Genomic DNA, 15,710 nt, shown 5'->3' with positions numbered 1-15,710 from the left:
GTCTGTTAGAGAACAGAAACTCCTAAACAAATCTGTCAAATCTTAACATAAGTCTCTGTTTAGTCTGCAGTGGTGAAATTGCTCTGAATAGAAGATACATGATAAAATATGTGTAACAGGTCTTGTCGAAAAGCTTTTTCATTCTGTTTAGCACTTTCCAATAACAGACAATCTCTACTGCATTTAATAAAAAGTAATAAAACTGCTGAAGCTAGAACTGATTGCTAGTTGGTTTAAAACAAAGTTTATAACCTCTCCCTACAGTGTGCTGCTCACTCTCTGCATCTAGAAGTCAGTTGTTAAATAAAGTCTCTCTGGGAGAAATTTTCCATTCTGAGCCATAAGCACTGGATTGACAACCTTTGTAGAAATGTAAATGTAGTCCTGTCAAACAATACGCTTCTATAAATGCTGAAGGATAGTTTTCTTTCACTGTGTGCGTGGGCAGTATCTTGGAGAACAGCTTGTAGAGAATTTTTGTAGCTATGAAAAGCAGTAGGGCTGGGAACTGCCAGGCTAGAACGCCTCTAGCATCCCATCAGGAGGATGGGATATCTAATGGTACAGGACCCATCAGCCAGCAGCAGCTATCTAAATGGTGTTTGCCTATGGGAATAAAGCAACAGCCACATAAATAAAAAATTGTTGAGTTTTCTTTCACTATCCCATTAGAGCTGGATATTGTTCCTGCAAGCTTCATTTCAAACATGTATGTCAATAAGATGCAAATAATTATCACAATACTTTCTGGCATGTATCTTAAATATACAAAATTCAGAAAAATAATTTCCTCTGAACTTACTTTGCAGGTTCATCAGCATTTGCTCTGTCTTCTGTACCTATCAGTTTGGCTTCATTCTGAGTTTACTCTCATGCAACTGCAGAATTTGGCCACAGGTTTTACCCTCATAACTTCTGGCTAACCTATATGTGCTAAATGATAAAAACGTGCTAAAAATGATTACAAAATGCAAACACCACCCTTGTAATGGAAAAATAAGATATGCATAGGGGAGATAATTTTTTCCCTTATTAAAAATGATTGTTTGAGAAATGTAAAGGCCAGCCAACCCACTCAGGCTGCTGAGCGTACGCACCAAGGAGAAAACTAGAGAGAATCAGAAGTGATGGTGTAATGATGCAAAAGGAAATGGTGAAAAAAGGAGATGTGAAGATGTTGGACAGCTTTCTGGAACAGCAGAGAAGACAGCACCAGCAGGTTGAGAGTGTGTGAGATTCCTGTTCTGATTGAATCCCAGTACTCATAAGTGCCAGCACACAATTTTGCCCCCGTGAAGCTGCCCCTAGTCTCTGGGCTGGGCTCCTGGTGAAGTCTTTGGACACTGACAGTCATTGGTGGTGAGCAACTCTCAGTGCAGTTCTCAAAGCCTACACAGGTACGTGAGCATAAAAAACACCACTCCCAATATAATCCCTTTTGCTCATGGCTGGTCATACTCATGATGCTGTGCAAGTAATTTCTTGTGTTCACCCTTCCGCTATCAAAGCTTCTAGATCACTTAAGATATGGCATTAACTAGTATTAACTTCCTGGAGAAGGGCATCTCAAGGTGACTGCAGGTTCTCAGCACTGTGCTTATCAGAAGAGGGGTGTGCCAAAGGCACAGCGATGCCCTGGCTCTTGGAGAGTACTGTTACTGACACTTTCTTGTAGCAATGATTCTATTCACCATCTCCACTTCTACATGTTATTTATTCTTTATTAATTTAAAGCAAGTGTTTGCTGTTAGTGGTTGGCTGGCCTAACTTTTCCTTGTCTCTGAAAAACACAGTTACAATTGAAGTGCAAAGTTTGTGCTTTGCTGTACTTTTTTTTTCTCTTGATGAAACTGAATAGCTAAAAGTTATGCCAAAAGTTATAACAAGCAAACAAACAAAACCCAGTAAACAATCGACACAAGTGAGCTGTGTTTCAACACAGGCTTCTGAGCCAGCAATCTGAGATTTAAAATATTTGGCAGCAAAATCATCCATTAACCAATGCAGTCCATAAAGTTAATCAGCCGTTATATATTCTCTAAAGATTAGGAGTACTTTTGCACTGGGGGTAACCCCTCTCCCCCCAGCAAAGCAAGCACTTAAAATTGCCACATATTACAGAGATGGCAGCATTTGTGCATGTATACATATGTATGTATATATATTATATATATCTATGTATTAGTACAAATACCATCACCAACCTTTCTTGTCCTGCAGTGCTGTTCCAACAGGGATGCGTCCTGGCCACTGGTGTAAAGGAAAAGAGAAGAACCATTTGCCTTCAACAATCTTGAAGAGCATCATTTGTCTTTGGCCTGTCAAAAGCATATTGTGCTGGAACTTTTGCACCAGCTAAGGCTATAACTGAACTTTTAATGTGGCTATACTGTCTGTATGAGGTTTTATAGCCCAGAACCTGAGGATTGGCAGGAATTCCAAGGTAGAGCTTTTCTAAGAAAGCTTTGAATAGCTCTGCTTCCTCACATGGAGTTTTGAAGTCACTGCTGGTCATGCAAGATAATTGGCATCCAAAATCATGTGAAAAACCTCCTGCTCTCAAAATGCCTATGTGTTTGCGGGTTTTCTAAGCAGCTGGCATGTAAATGTAAACCTCCTCCTATGGTAAAAATTTCCAATGAATCAAATGTAGTGGGTGCAAGCTGAATTCAGTAAGTGTAGGATAATTTAAATGCACTGTGAACCTGACTGGTTATCCAGTCTTATCTGCAGTGAGGTAGGTGAGATTTTTATTAATGAAAGGTGTGGGAACAGTCCCGGACCCCAAACAGCCATAGCTCAGTGCTCAACCCTTGTGTATTCTCTTTGCAGCCACCATCTGTTTTAAGGCTTGAGATCCTAAACGATTCTATCAAAGCCTTTTTTGATATATTACTGAAAAGACTTCTGCCCCTCTTGAGCTTAATGGCAGACAGTGAAGTTATAGAGACCTGATAATAGATATTAAGACTTTTAAAATATATGAATATTGACTGAAGACATTCCAAATTCTCCTGCTTTGGTTTTGTCTTGTGTTATTATATGAATGTTAAATAAATCTTTTTTGATTATTAAATCTTGATGATGATAAGTCTGAATAAATCTTGGAAGTCTTCCATTTTATAACAGTAAATTTATTTGCAGTGTTTTTAATGCTCCCTCATTTTGCCTTGTCACAAATGCTGAAAAAGAGAAACTGTATTAAAGTGTTGCCCATTCTAGTACAGCCAGATCAAGAAAGTGCAGCAAACACAACAATTAACACGGCTATCAGTATAACAAATGATGGTGACCAAGCTTCCTGCAATAATAAAAAATAAATCTCTGGGTTCTCTCAATCTCTCTTGAAGTTTTGTTCAAACTGATGAAGCAAAGTTTAGACAATTTTCCACTGAAATGATGTGCTTGCCTTTATTCTGTGATGATGAGCTGCAAGTGGCAGAAGGAAAGATTTGGGGAAAGGTTCCATCTGTATCACACTCACTGCTGGGCCTGGGGTGCTGCAGGAACAGCTTCTAGTCTCAGTGAGATTTTCAACCCAAGGAACACATCAGGAGATTAAAAGTTGCGTGGAGTGTCTGGCATTTAAATGAGCCATACTGCTTCTAACATCAAAAGACATTCAGTTCAAGAACTGGCCAAAAGGTCAACCAGATTCTTGCCTTGCCTAAAGCAGTATTTTCATAATAATTTTGGTCTGTGCAAATGCTTCCTACAAAAGTGGAGCCAGGGATCCTAAGCAAACTCCTAAATTTGCCAAGGGCTTTGTGTTGGGCTAGGAATTGTCTTCTTTCTGTAAAACATTGGACATTTAACTTCTAGACGTTGTATCTCACCTAAATTATGTCTATACTGTGTTTCTGTAATTTGTCATTTTTCTAACATATATTCTCATTTTATTGCACAGGGTTCTGATGTCTTTCCTCATCAAGTGAATAACTGGGCTGGCTTGCTATATGCAATTTTAATCTGTCTTGCTTAACCTCTAGAAATTCAGAGGTAGCTGATTATGGTCTTGCTAAGTAAGATTTCAGGGAAGCATTTTCTTATGATCTGCCTTTACAATGTTTATATATATATGTGTGTGTGTGTATATATCTCTTTATATTCTCATGCTTCTTCATGATTAAATGCTGCTGTTATTTTACAATGTGTATCCATGTAGTGCTTTGGAATATCCCTTCTCAAGAGAAAACCAGATCATGGCAAGGAGATCTCAGAGAGGACGTATCCCATTTGGAATCCCTGTAGGTATTTCCTGAGTCAGCAGATCCAAAATGGAGACCTTCACCTCCCTGAGGGTAAGGTGTGGCATAAAGCCCAGAAAATAATCCCCTAGCAGCTTAACCTTCAAGAACTGGAAACTCTGAGCTGTGTCCAGAAACACGTAGGTGCCAAGTGTGTTCATCCAGGTTTGTGCCTTCGTCCTGACAGAGAAGTAGAGCTGGTGGTGACAAAGGCGGAAGGCAGAAAGCAGTCCTGGTCCTGAGGGGGTGAAGGCTGAAGCACTTGGAGGTTGTCTGTTTTCCTGCATGAGCTTTGGGCAGCAGAAGGCTCTGAACCTTCTGGTCACACCAGAAGGATGAACAAGACCGTCCCACCTCTTCCTCTCACCAGAGGTGACCTCTGCATCTTGCAAGTATAGGGGAACTGTTGGGCAGCAAAACTGACCATCCTTCCCGTTCTTTCCCTATGCTTCTGGAAGTGGCTAGTTCTGCGATGGGGTCAAAGGAAGGAGGTGTACCCAGGTGCTGTGAAGTTCAACCTTCTGTTCAGCAACAGGGAAACAGTCTCTGAGCTTTGCTTACAACGGGTAATGCCAACACAGGACCATATTCTTTGCACAAGTATCGGATTTTGGAAGGAAGATACTCTCATGCTAGGTTTTGCTTTGCAGCCCAGCTCATACTCTGGCACTGATTTTGGACAATAGTTGTAATTAACCAGAAATATCTTAGGTTTCACTTGTATTGCAGTGATTAGAAAGAGCAGTTATTTTTATTTTGCACATTAACTTTTGTTAATGCCACTTTGTACATACACTTAGCAAAGGTAAAAAGAACTGAAAATAACCAAATGTAAAGCAACCGGTGCTATAATATATAGTTCCTCTCATAATTTCACCATAAAGGATCACGCCAACCTCTTGACACGGTGTGTGCAGCCCTATATTAAGCTATTCTAATGGCTCTTAATTCAGTTTTGATCTTTAGAGCTTGTTCTTGAAATCCATATTTAAGGTAGTCTGTATGAAGTCATTTGGAGTGCTGAATTAAATACGATCCACGGGGCTCAAAAAATCTTGATAATGTCACTTATATGAGGCACAAGGGGTGGGATTCATTTGGCTGCATGCAGATTGCTCCAAGGAGCTATGTCTATGCTAATCACATCGTTTTCCCTTTACAGCCAAAGAAGAGAAATAAGCACTTTAAGGATATCAGTCAGCTGACCTGTTTCAGATATCTGGTATAAGATGAGAAGAACTGCACCTTAAAAGCAACTATCGCTCCCTCGTGACTTCAAAAGGAGCTTTGGTGATCAGTTCAGGTAATAGACATTTGTATGGGTGATCTCTAAAGAGAGGTGAATCCCACTGAGATGACTGGCTGTAATTATGGGCATGCCTTTAAATAAATGAGCTCAAGCGTTACATGTTTTGCTCTGAGCCCTACAGCTGTTTGCGTATTAAACAAGACAGTAATACTCTACCATCAACAATATTCCTGGTCTTCTCTTTTCTGTTTCCACAGTAGGTTGCTGACAAGTCTGACTAGTCCTTTAAAATTAGAAGAAATTGAAATATTAAAAAAAAAAAAAAAAGACTAAGAAAAATGAGTCTGCACCTTGGTAATTCTCAAAATTGAAGGCACAGGTCTCAGTTTTTAAGCAAACTGAAACCCTCCCCCATTTGCCACTGCAAATGTAGCCCTTATTTTCTTAATAAACATATTTTAGCTTGCTTTTTTGAAAAAAATAAAACAAATTAGAAAATTTCTGGGGCTGACCTCGAAAGGGTTTTGCAAAGATCGTTTCATAGACATTAGCTAATGTCTCAGAAATCTGTGTAGCGTGGTAAGTTATCAAAATATTATGCACTTGTTGCATAACAGAGCACTGCTCTAAAGTCTTCTGAAACAATGATTATTTTTTAGACTCAAAAGGCTGCAAATTATGATAACCAAAAAGGGGGGAAGGAAATGAGGGAAAATTAAAACAAAATAAATTTACTAAAGAAAAAAAACACTTTCATTTTCACCCACAAGATGGTGCCACTTCCTCAACCTAAAGTACAATTTCCCTTTGAAAACGGTGTAAAAATGACAATTGCCAAATGAATCCCTGTGAAAAGGGTGATGAAGCACAGAAGTCCTACTAGTGCCTTTAAAGCAGTCTTTAAATGAGATTTAAATGGCATGTTTTCCTTGTGCTGACCCTCTGCACCAGAATAAGATACATCCTGCAGGAATTCAGGGACGTATTTACTAATCTGAGTGACAGAAATGGCCTTTTAGTGCCCATTGTCACTGCTGGGCCTTCAGTCACAGTGCTCACTCTGACTGGTTTTCTGTTTCTTTCTGTGCTCTGTAGCAACAAATATTTAACGAATTTCAAAGCGTTATGCCTAAGGAAGTGTACTGAAGGTGGGTGATCGGTACAGATATAACTGCGATTTAAAAGGAGTGGGGTTGCCGATGTGTGGCTGAGAACACACCTGAGAGCCTTCATTGCCGGGAATGATTCATCAAGGTGGAAAGCTGCCAGCCACCGGCTTTCCTTCAGCTTGCTGCTGGGCGTGCAAAGTTGGCAGTTAGAAAAAGGAGACGAAACGCTTCTAGCTATTAAACTAAATGCATGGAAAGAGTAAAAAAGCAGAATATTCACAGTATTGTTTTTATAGTCACTTCAGAAGAAGACCTTTTGGGATGGTAACTGCTGTTTATTAGTATTTTCACCACAATACGGGTGACAACCTGAAAAGTAAGAAACAAATCTGTGGTTTTGTAGAACACTTCACTTGTAAAATCATCCTGAAGTCAGACGCTGAAACAGTAGGAGACGGTGAAAGAGGCAGCCCCTTGGCAGCTGTCTGTGCCTGTCCTTGGCTCCCCTTTGCTCATCCCCTTCCAGTCCCTCTGGATGCCCTGGCCCTTGCCCCAACCTTCTCCCATCCATATAGCCACATCTCCTACCTGCTTCCCTGGTTGCTTCCCCTCTCTGCTTCCCCTCACGCTCATTTAGTAGCTGATTCCTCTGTGGGGCACCCAAAAAAGTGTAGGGGAGTAAAACAGCCTGGAGGGTCTCCCTGCTTTTATCTGGGGTTCAAGTATCCCGAAAATAGTGTCTAATGATGCAAAAACATTGGGCAAACTTGACCATGTGCATCTCACCGATCCAACCTGTGATGAGAATGTTTTAATTTACTAAAAGCAGAGGCGTGATTTTGTGTGTTATTATGGAAATCCTAATCCGTATCTAAGGTGGAAAAATCAACCTTTTATTCAAATTAACTGTGTGCCTGATTCCTACTGAAAGTCAAAACCCATAGGCTCCTACATCTCTGAGGCAGTCTTGTGAATTTTATTTGAGAGTATAATCCAAAACTGCTTCCATTCAGGTCGTTAGGAACAGCAGTGTTAATGACTGAAATGGTTTGAAGTGTTTTTATTACCCAATGAACTCTTCTGAAATGTCGAAACCTTAATACAAGCAGCTGGGTGACAAAGCATGAATCCTCTTCTCATCCATGAAGCAAGTCATTGCCTCAAGGTAATTCCCCGCTCTCTGCCTGGCCCAGGTGACAGAGTGTCATCTGGATGGTAACCCCAAATTCTGGAGGGAACAGGTTATTCACCACCTGAGGCACGTTACCATCCCAGTGGGTGTCAGCGGACATCCTTTACTTCAAATTGCGCAAGCATGGGACTTTGCATGACTCAGGGTGGTGCGATGGCTCCGTACCCGATTTGTTTAGGCAAGCTGCAAGTCTAAGGATGTGGCCCAGCCGAAGTCACGCAGGGTGTTCCACCCATGCCTCAGTCATCTGGTTCCTCATGGGAGTTCCCCATATGGATACGCAGCCTGTGCTTGAAAAACAAAAATCAGTTTAAAGATGCGACACAAACTCTTCTGGAAAATGTACTACTTCCTTGATTTGCACAAAAAAATCTGGATTTGAGGTGATGTTGCAGGACTCTTAGTTTTTACTAGTTATATAAGAAGCAAAGTTACATTTCATTTTTATTAGAATGCCAAAAAAAAGGAAGATGACTAGAGAGAAAGGAGAAAGAAAACAGAAAAAGCTTCAAAATTAAGGTGAAGATTGTCAAAGAAGTGGATATCATTTGGGTTAAATCTTATCGGAAACCTCAGTACATCATATTTCTAAATAGTTCCAGTTTATAACATCATCTTTTTTATACTATATCATATTTTTAGATGAAAAAACCCTCTCATTTGGTAGTCGTTAAAGTCATAATTAATGCCCCTTCCGTGAAAAAAAAATGTTGATTTCAGAGAGTGGCTTTGTGTTTCAGTTAAAATTGAGTCGTACTTCCTTGTAAAGCAAAACAAAGCCTCTGGTAGAAAGGAGAAGGAGGAAGGAATAGCAAAGGCAGGAAAATATAGCTTCTGTATCTGGGTAGCTTTTGGAGCACATGATCCAAACTGTATTCTTCAGGCCAGGAAAAACATTTGCCTTTTTGCTCTTATTTTCCTCTCTACAATTCATGGAAAACATATTTTTATTTTTATTTATTTTAAAACTCGATCTGATTGTTTGGGACTGGTTTTTAGCTTGCTGTGCTAAGCTAAATGTAGCAGGGTTGAGGCAAACTGCCTAGCTAAGATGGGTTCTCATTCAGACAGAAAGCAGAAAGGATGGAGAAAAAGTAATCAAAGAAGGAAAAGAAGCTGGAAAGGAAGTTCATACTGAGAAGGATGGCTGTTAAAAAGGGTTTGTGTCAGAGGCATGAAATGGCTTTGTCCCCACAGCTGATTGCTGCTGGCTTTTTGGTGCCAGGGCTGCTGAGCACCACCACCCCTGCAGATGCAGCTGCCCCGGGGTGCTATAAACATTGCCTGCTTGCTCTCTGTTTTAGCACGGGATAATGAAGGTGTACGATGCCGGTGGAGCTGGGGTGTTAGTTCATGGTTCCCCCATCCCTGCTTCATCTTCAGCACTTTTTAGGGTCTTTCCTCTTTCACTTCTCCCACACAAAGAGTTTTTAAAAGGCCAAGGGACATGACCAAAGCGAACACTTCTGCAAATATCTATATTTGTCATGTTTCTTCTAGCTGACAAACAACTTTTTGACAACGTATCATGAGCCTGAGAGTACAACAAAGAAAAGGGCTAAATAATTTCAGAAAAAACTTTTTTTTTATTGCTAGCTTACTGTTACCCTCCCCACTTATTAAAGTTCTAGTTTACAGCACAGACTTTTGAAAAAGAGTCTCAAGCGTGAAGTACATTTTGTGAGCAGTGAATATCTGATTATGATTCCTCTATGTTATACATATATATATACACACACATATAGATAAGCGAAGACTTATTTTCGAGAAAAAAAAATTTCTGAAGTGCTGTCCCATTATTTTTATTAGCATGCAAAAGTACTTACTGTGGAAGTGAAAAGTCTTCTTCAATATGAAGGAATAACCTGATCTCATGAGTTTTCGATGACCCTGCTTGTTTTCATACCATTTTAGAGAATCTAAGAAAATAGTGGAGATGTGATTTAGCCATAGGCCCCAGCCTCTGCTTTCTGGCTATACAATAGAAACAGAAGAAAGTTGCCTTGCAGAAGTATGTGGGAAGTCATGGCTGTTCTTTAGGTTCCTCTTTAGGCAACATAAACTGACATTTTTTTCTCCTTATTCATTTATCTCCTGCTGTTGCTTGAAAGTACCGTCAGTTGTACAGGCTTATGAGTCAGCCACCTCTCTGCATGAAGCTGAACAATAAATTCCATTTCTTCCTCCTTGCACTTTAAATATAACTTCATTCCTCTGTTCAACCAGGAACAAAGTCTGTTACTTATTCTCTTCCTGTGTGATGAGGTTACCAACTCCCTTTGATGTGACAATGAAAATTCATGTATGTTCGGAAAAAAGCAAATACACATTGTTTTTTCTAAAGAAGTGCCAACATAATAGCAATATCACAAAAAAAAAAAAAGAAAAAGTCTTTGAGTAAAGTCTCTTCAGACAGCAGCGTCTCAGACCTGGTGACTCTTATCTTCAGGGAAACGTGTCCAGCAAGTCAGCCCAACTTCTCTCTGTTTGATAGATGTACCAAGGGTGGGGAGCCAGAGATCTGATTTTATGAGAGTTTTTAATAAAGCATTTATCTCTTCAAAATTATGTCTTGAATGTGATAAGCTTATAAATATTGGTAGGGTTTGAGCTGTAAACACATTTTCTATCTTTGTATGGCATTTTGCATTATAAACATTGCCAGAGTAAGATCTCAATGAAGTGTGAAGGCCTGCTATGCTGAGTGTGTTCTCAGGAGCAATTTGCAAGAATACCTAAAAACTGAGATCGACCAAACCACTGGATACATCCAGAGTACGTGCACTAAAGTGCACACTTTTTGTGTTTACCCACAGAATTAGCTATTTGCAGAAGTGCAGAGGCATTGCTGTAAGAGGATCTGTCTGAAATGGATTTGTAGGTTCTTCATAAAACATACGGAAAGTGAAAGGGGTTTATCTTTAATTTCTTACATTTTGTGTTAGGCTAAGAGGGAACTTTAGATGTTCCTTGGCCAGAACCTCTAACCTTATTGCAAAGTTACCTTGCACCACCGTTAAATCCTTGATCTTCATCCTGATAAGACCAAATTGCTAGCCCAAAGGTCACATTGGTGTTGGCTGATTTGTAATTGCCTTGGTATTCACTGGCCTTTATTTCACCCTAAAGCTGTGCACACCCACTGTCCTTTCCTGTGTGGCCAAAATGACACTCACATGCAAGTTGTACATGTGTTATTCAGACACACTCCTACTGGAAAGAGTTATTTTATATATATATACATATACATATATATACACACACACACACACACACATATATATATATGGTTTGGCATCTGCGGGTTGCGTTGGCAATTCAGCAGCAGGCAGGCTGATGCCTCCCAGCAAAATAAGAGGGGCAGGTTGGATTTGGTCCTGCGGCTTGAGTGAGGTGGATGTGACACTGGGTTGGAGGCTGAGTGCTGGCCATGGGGGCCAAGCTCTTCTGTGGCAGAGGTGCCCTGAGCATCCTTAATGTTAGCCAGACTTCACTGAAAGGTTGCCACAACGGGGTGCTGTTCCCCAAAAAGGTGTCACTAATAAGCACTGAGGGAAAGATAGCTAACAGTCAGTACCAGCATCCCAAACGTGTCCCTGTCAAAGCAGAAAGCTGGGAGAGGCAGCTTACTCTGTCTCACAGTTAGCTAGGTATTTTAGGTGTTTTAGTTTATCTAGCCATAAAAATCAAATGACTAGTATTTATGATTAAATGTGTTCAGAAATGCAAGAGAGGGACTTAATCCTTTAACCCCCTAACCCTTGAAGGGACAGATTAAAAAAATTACATAAAGGCTTAAAACACAGATAACCATCTAATAATATTTTCAAAAGCATCAGACTTGGTTCAGTGCTACCAGTCTCACACCCAAAGACAGCTAGATGACTGACTGCCCTGGAATCACCAATAAAGAGGAATTAAATATTTGAATAATTTTAGAGATATGATCCCTTAGTCCTAGGAGGCTCAATCAGTTCAACTTCATTTAACGTCAGTAAGTGCCTGTTTGCATTTTTAGGCAATCATGTGACTTGTAAATCTGACCACAAGGGCATGAACCTTCTTACTTCACATTAAATTTAAATACAATAGACCCTTAGGAGTGGAATTCAGTTCCAGGTACATGTATGGGCTTGAAATGAAGCTTATAGCCCATGGGTCTAATCAACTTAACATTTATTTTAAAAATCAGTATTAAAACTCAGTCTAATACGGGATTATTCCCACACTCCTTCTCAGCCTTTTTTCCTAGCTATGGAGCATAAGGAGTTATTCTGCAGGCAGCATTGGTTTTAATTTTTTTTCTAAAAATTTTAAAATAATTTTGTTATTAAATCTATATTCTTCATCAAATTGCTATATTAATCCAGTTTAATAAGATGTGAGATTTTTAGAAACGTTTATTGTTCAGAATGCATTTGTGACATGGCATAGAACCTGCATTTCAATATGTATCAGGAATTCATATTTTTCTTAGTCTTTAGACACTAATGTTAATTACTACTAGGTAGTAAATTAGGAAACATGCATTCTAATTATTTTGTCAGTTATCTGAAAAAAAAACCAAACCCAAACCAGTTCTGCATTTGAGAACAGACTACATTTTAATCAAGTGGCAACCTACACTCTTATTGTGACTGATTTCCTGGGGCATTTCTCTTGATGCATAGGAAGCTGGATTATATTTACCAGCAATGAAACTTCGAAATAAAATTATTATTATTTTTAGATGGGTAATAAGAGGCTGGGAACAGCTGAGCCTTCTCTACAGCTCTAAAGAAATGCCACTCTACATAAAGTACAGCTTTCTTCTGCAAATTCCTTCCATTACAGATCTTGGTTTCATTTTTAATTCAAATAAAACCAAAGTGTAAGTCTGTTTTTTAATTATTCCCCCAACAGACCCTACAGTTCCCTCTCTTCTACTGCAGCCTGACATTCCTTTTGTCTCACAGAACATTTTCTGTGTGGCTGGGGATGAGATTTGGCTGCCGAGAAGGAGCAAAACTTGGAAAGGCTCCCGATGTAGATGTCCACCACCTGAGTTCAGGGAGGCACATCACGACTGCTGTGGGCTTTTGGATTTATCAGAAGCTTTGTATGGCAAAGGGAGAGGTTGTCAGGAGCTAGGCTGCAGCTCCTGGTGTCATTCTCCTCCTCTCTGTCAGAATTATATATATCCATGCACAGGCATCCCTTTGTCAGATGGCAGGAATCGCTAGCTGCTGCCTCATGGCAATTGTTGCACCTCCCTCATGATTTCCATTTCTCAAATACCAAATGTAACTTCAATGTCAATTAAAAATAACAGCGATGAAGCACCCTGAGATCTTAGTGCCAATGAAAGTGCAGGTGGAAAGAAAGGTGAAAACCCAAAACCTTTGGTGGGTTGGAGCATTACAAGTAAAGGTGGGGTACCACTGCAGAGCTGGCAAGGCTGAGCCGTGCAGAGCCGAGGCTCCCAGGGGATGCTAACCTTTACAAGTAGGGTACAGGTGTAGTACGGGGGAGGTGGGCAGCACCTGGGTTTGTAGCCACCATCCAAGGGATAGATGCAGCTAGAAACACATTGAGAAAGAGACATTTCACGTATGCATCAGGTCGGTTTCCACTGCTGAGCCTCCAGGCTGAGATAATTGGGCTGAAGAGACATTTGCAATGCTTAAAAAGGAAGATGGATACAAGGCCAAGTATGAAAAGCTGTCTGTTTAATTCTACCCTTTGTCCTGTGTTCTATTTCAGGTGACTAAATTGTGCTTTGTTTTGAATAAGCTGGTGCGAAGTCCTGGCAGGTGCTTAGCAAAAGCCGTGCTGGCCGGGTGAGCCCACTTGCTGTGCTCCGGAATGGGAACCTTGAGCACGGGGCAGCACGGGGCGGGCAGGCTGCGGGCGGGCGGCGAGGGGCACCACGGCAGCGTGGCAGGGGTGCACTGCCTGACCCATGGCATGGCTGGGAAAGCCATTCAGTGCACCACCTACCATACCTACTGGGCAGCAGTTGGTAATGAGAAGTTACTTCAGCCTTTCCCGTAGTAGAAGGCATGCTAAAGCCTCACAGAGCATATAGATGTGGGAACAAGTCTGTCTGTCTGTGTAATTACATGTCCTTTCCTGACAGGAAGCATCAGCCAGACATTCAAGAGGAGCTCAGGTCTTGGGAGACCATCTCATCTCTACTCATTGATGGAAACAATCTTCTGAGTCAAAAGCAAGAAAAAAAGGGAGTCATGCTGCAAGGCAGAGAACCAGCAAAGGAGAGATCTTCTGTGCATGCCTCAGCCTTGGGAAATCTTAGTCGGAGCTCAGTCAAGGATAAGACACATGACCATAGGAAACTTGCCTTTATTATTTCCAGGGCTCAGGGAGCTCCTTGTTTCCTATTAAATTCAAATACCTGTGCAGATTCAGAGACAAATGTGGCAACAACAACAACAAAATGTCTGTAGTTGTTTCAATAATCCTCTGTACTTGTTTCCTGTATTTATTTCAAATCTAATGCTCAAATGGCAACAGTCATGCTTGACAAGATGAGGAAACCCAGGGTTTCCTTCTTTTACACTTCAGAACTCCCACATGGGGATGTGGACATTTCCGACCTCCTTGTCTGCACTGTTATGATAACCAAATGCCCTTGACCATCATACTTCTGTATGTAGGGATTCCTATCCGTACCTCTACATCTGATTGGGTTCTGACTGGTTGCTGAGGTAAGATATAGCTTTTTAAGCTGTTGTCATGCTGAATCATTTTAAAAGCCTCTTTGAGGAGCATGGAAGGGTGCTGTGATATTGCTGGTCCCTCCTGCCCTGTTTTGGTCACACCTCTCTCAGCTGCTGGGATCAGGAACTGGCAGTCCCTGGCGTTGGCTTGCAGGTGTCATGTTCAGGGAATAGTAAAGATGGAGCAGTTTGTATTAAGTTTAGGAAGGCTTATGACCAAATCATAGAATCACTTATTTTGGAAAAGACCCTTAAGATCATCAAGTCCAACTGTCAATCTAACATTGCCAAGCCCATCACTAAACTGTGTCCTAAGTACCACATCTGTATGTCATTTAAATACCTCCAGAGATGGTGACTCAACCACTGACCTGGGCAGCCTGTTCCAATGCCAGACACCACTTTTGATGAAGTTTAAACCTCCCTTGGCAGAACTTGAGGCCATTTCCTCTTGTCCTATTACTTGTTCCATGGGAGAAGAGACTGACACCCACCTCAATACAACCTTCTTTCAGGTAGTTGTAGAGAATCATAAGGTCTCCCCTGAGCCTCCTCCACTCCAGGCTAAACAACCCCAGTTCCCTCAGCTGTTCCCCATAAGACTTGTGCTCCAGACCCTTCACCAGCTTCGTTGCCCGTCTCTGGACATGCTCCAGCACCTCAATGTCTTGTAGTGAGGGGTCCAGAACTGAACACAGTGTTTGAGGTGCGGCTCATTGGTGCTGAGTACAGGGGACAATCTCTTCCCTGGTCCTGCTGGCCACACTATTTCTGATACAAGCCTGGATGCTGTTGGCCTTCTTGGCCACCTGGGCACACTGCTGGCTCAATATTCAAACAGTTGTCAACCAGCACCCCCAGGTCCTTTTCCTCCAGGCAGCTTTCCAGCCACTCTGCCCCAAGCCTGTAGCGCTGTGTGGGGTTGTTGTGACCCATGTGCAGGACCTGGCACTGAGCCTTGTTGAACCTCATGCACTTGGTCTTGGCCCATCAGTCCAGCCTGTCCAGATCCATCTGCAGAACCTTCCTGCCCTAAAGCAGATAAACATTCCTCCCCAGCTTGGTGTCATCTTCAACTTTACTGAGGGTGCACTTGATCCCCTTGTCCAGATCATTGATAAAAAGTTCAAACAGGACTGGCCCCAACACTAAGCCCTGGGGAACACCACTTGTGACTGGCCGCCAACTGGATTT

This window comes from Falco biarmicus, chromosome 5, assembly GCF_023638135.1.
Source record: "Falco biarmicus isolate bFalBia1 chromosome 5, bFalBia1.pri, whole genome shotgun sequence".
In the NCBI taxonomy this organism is placed as follows: domain Eukaryota; kingdom Metazoa; phylum Chordata; class Aves; order Falconiformes; family Falconidae; genus Falco; species Falco biarmicus.
Note: the sequence above shows the minus strand (reverse complement) of the source record.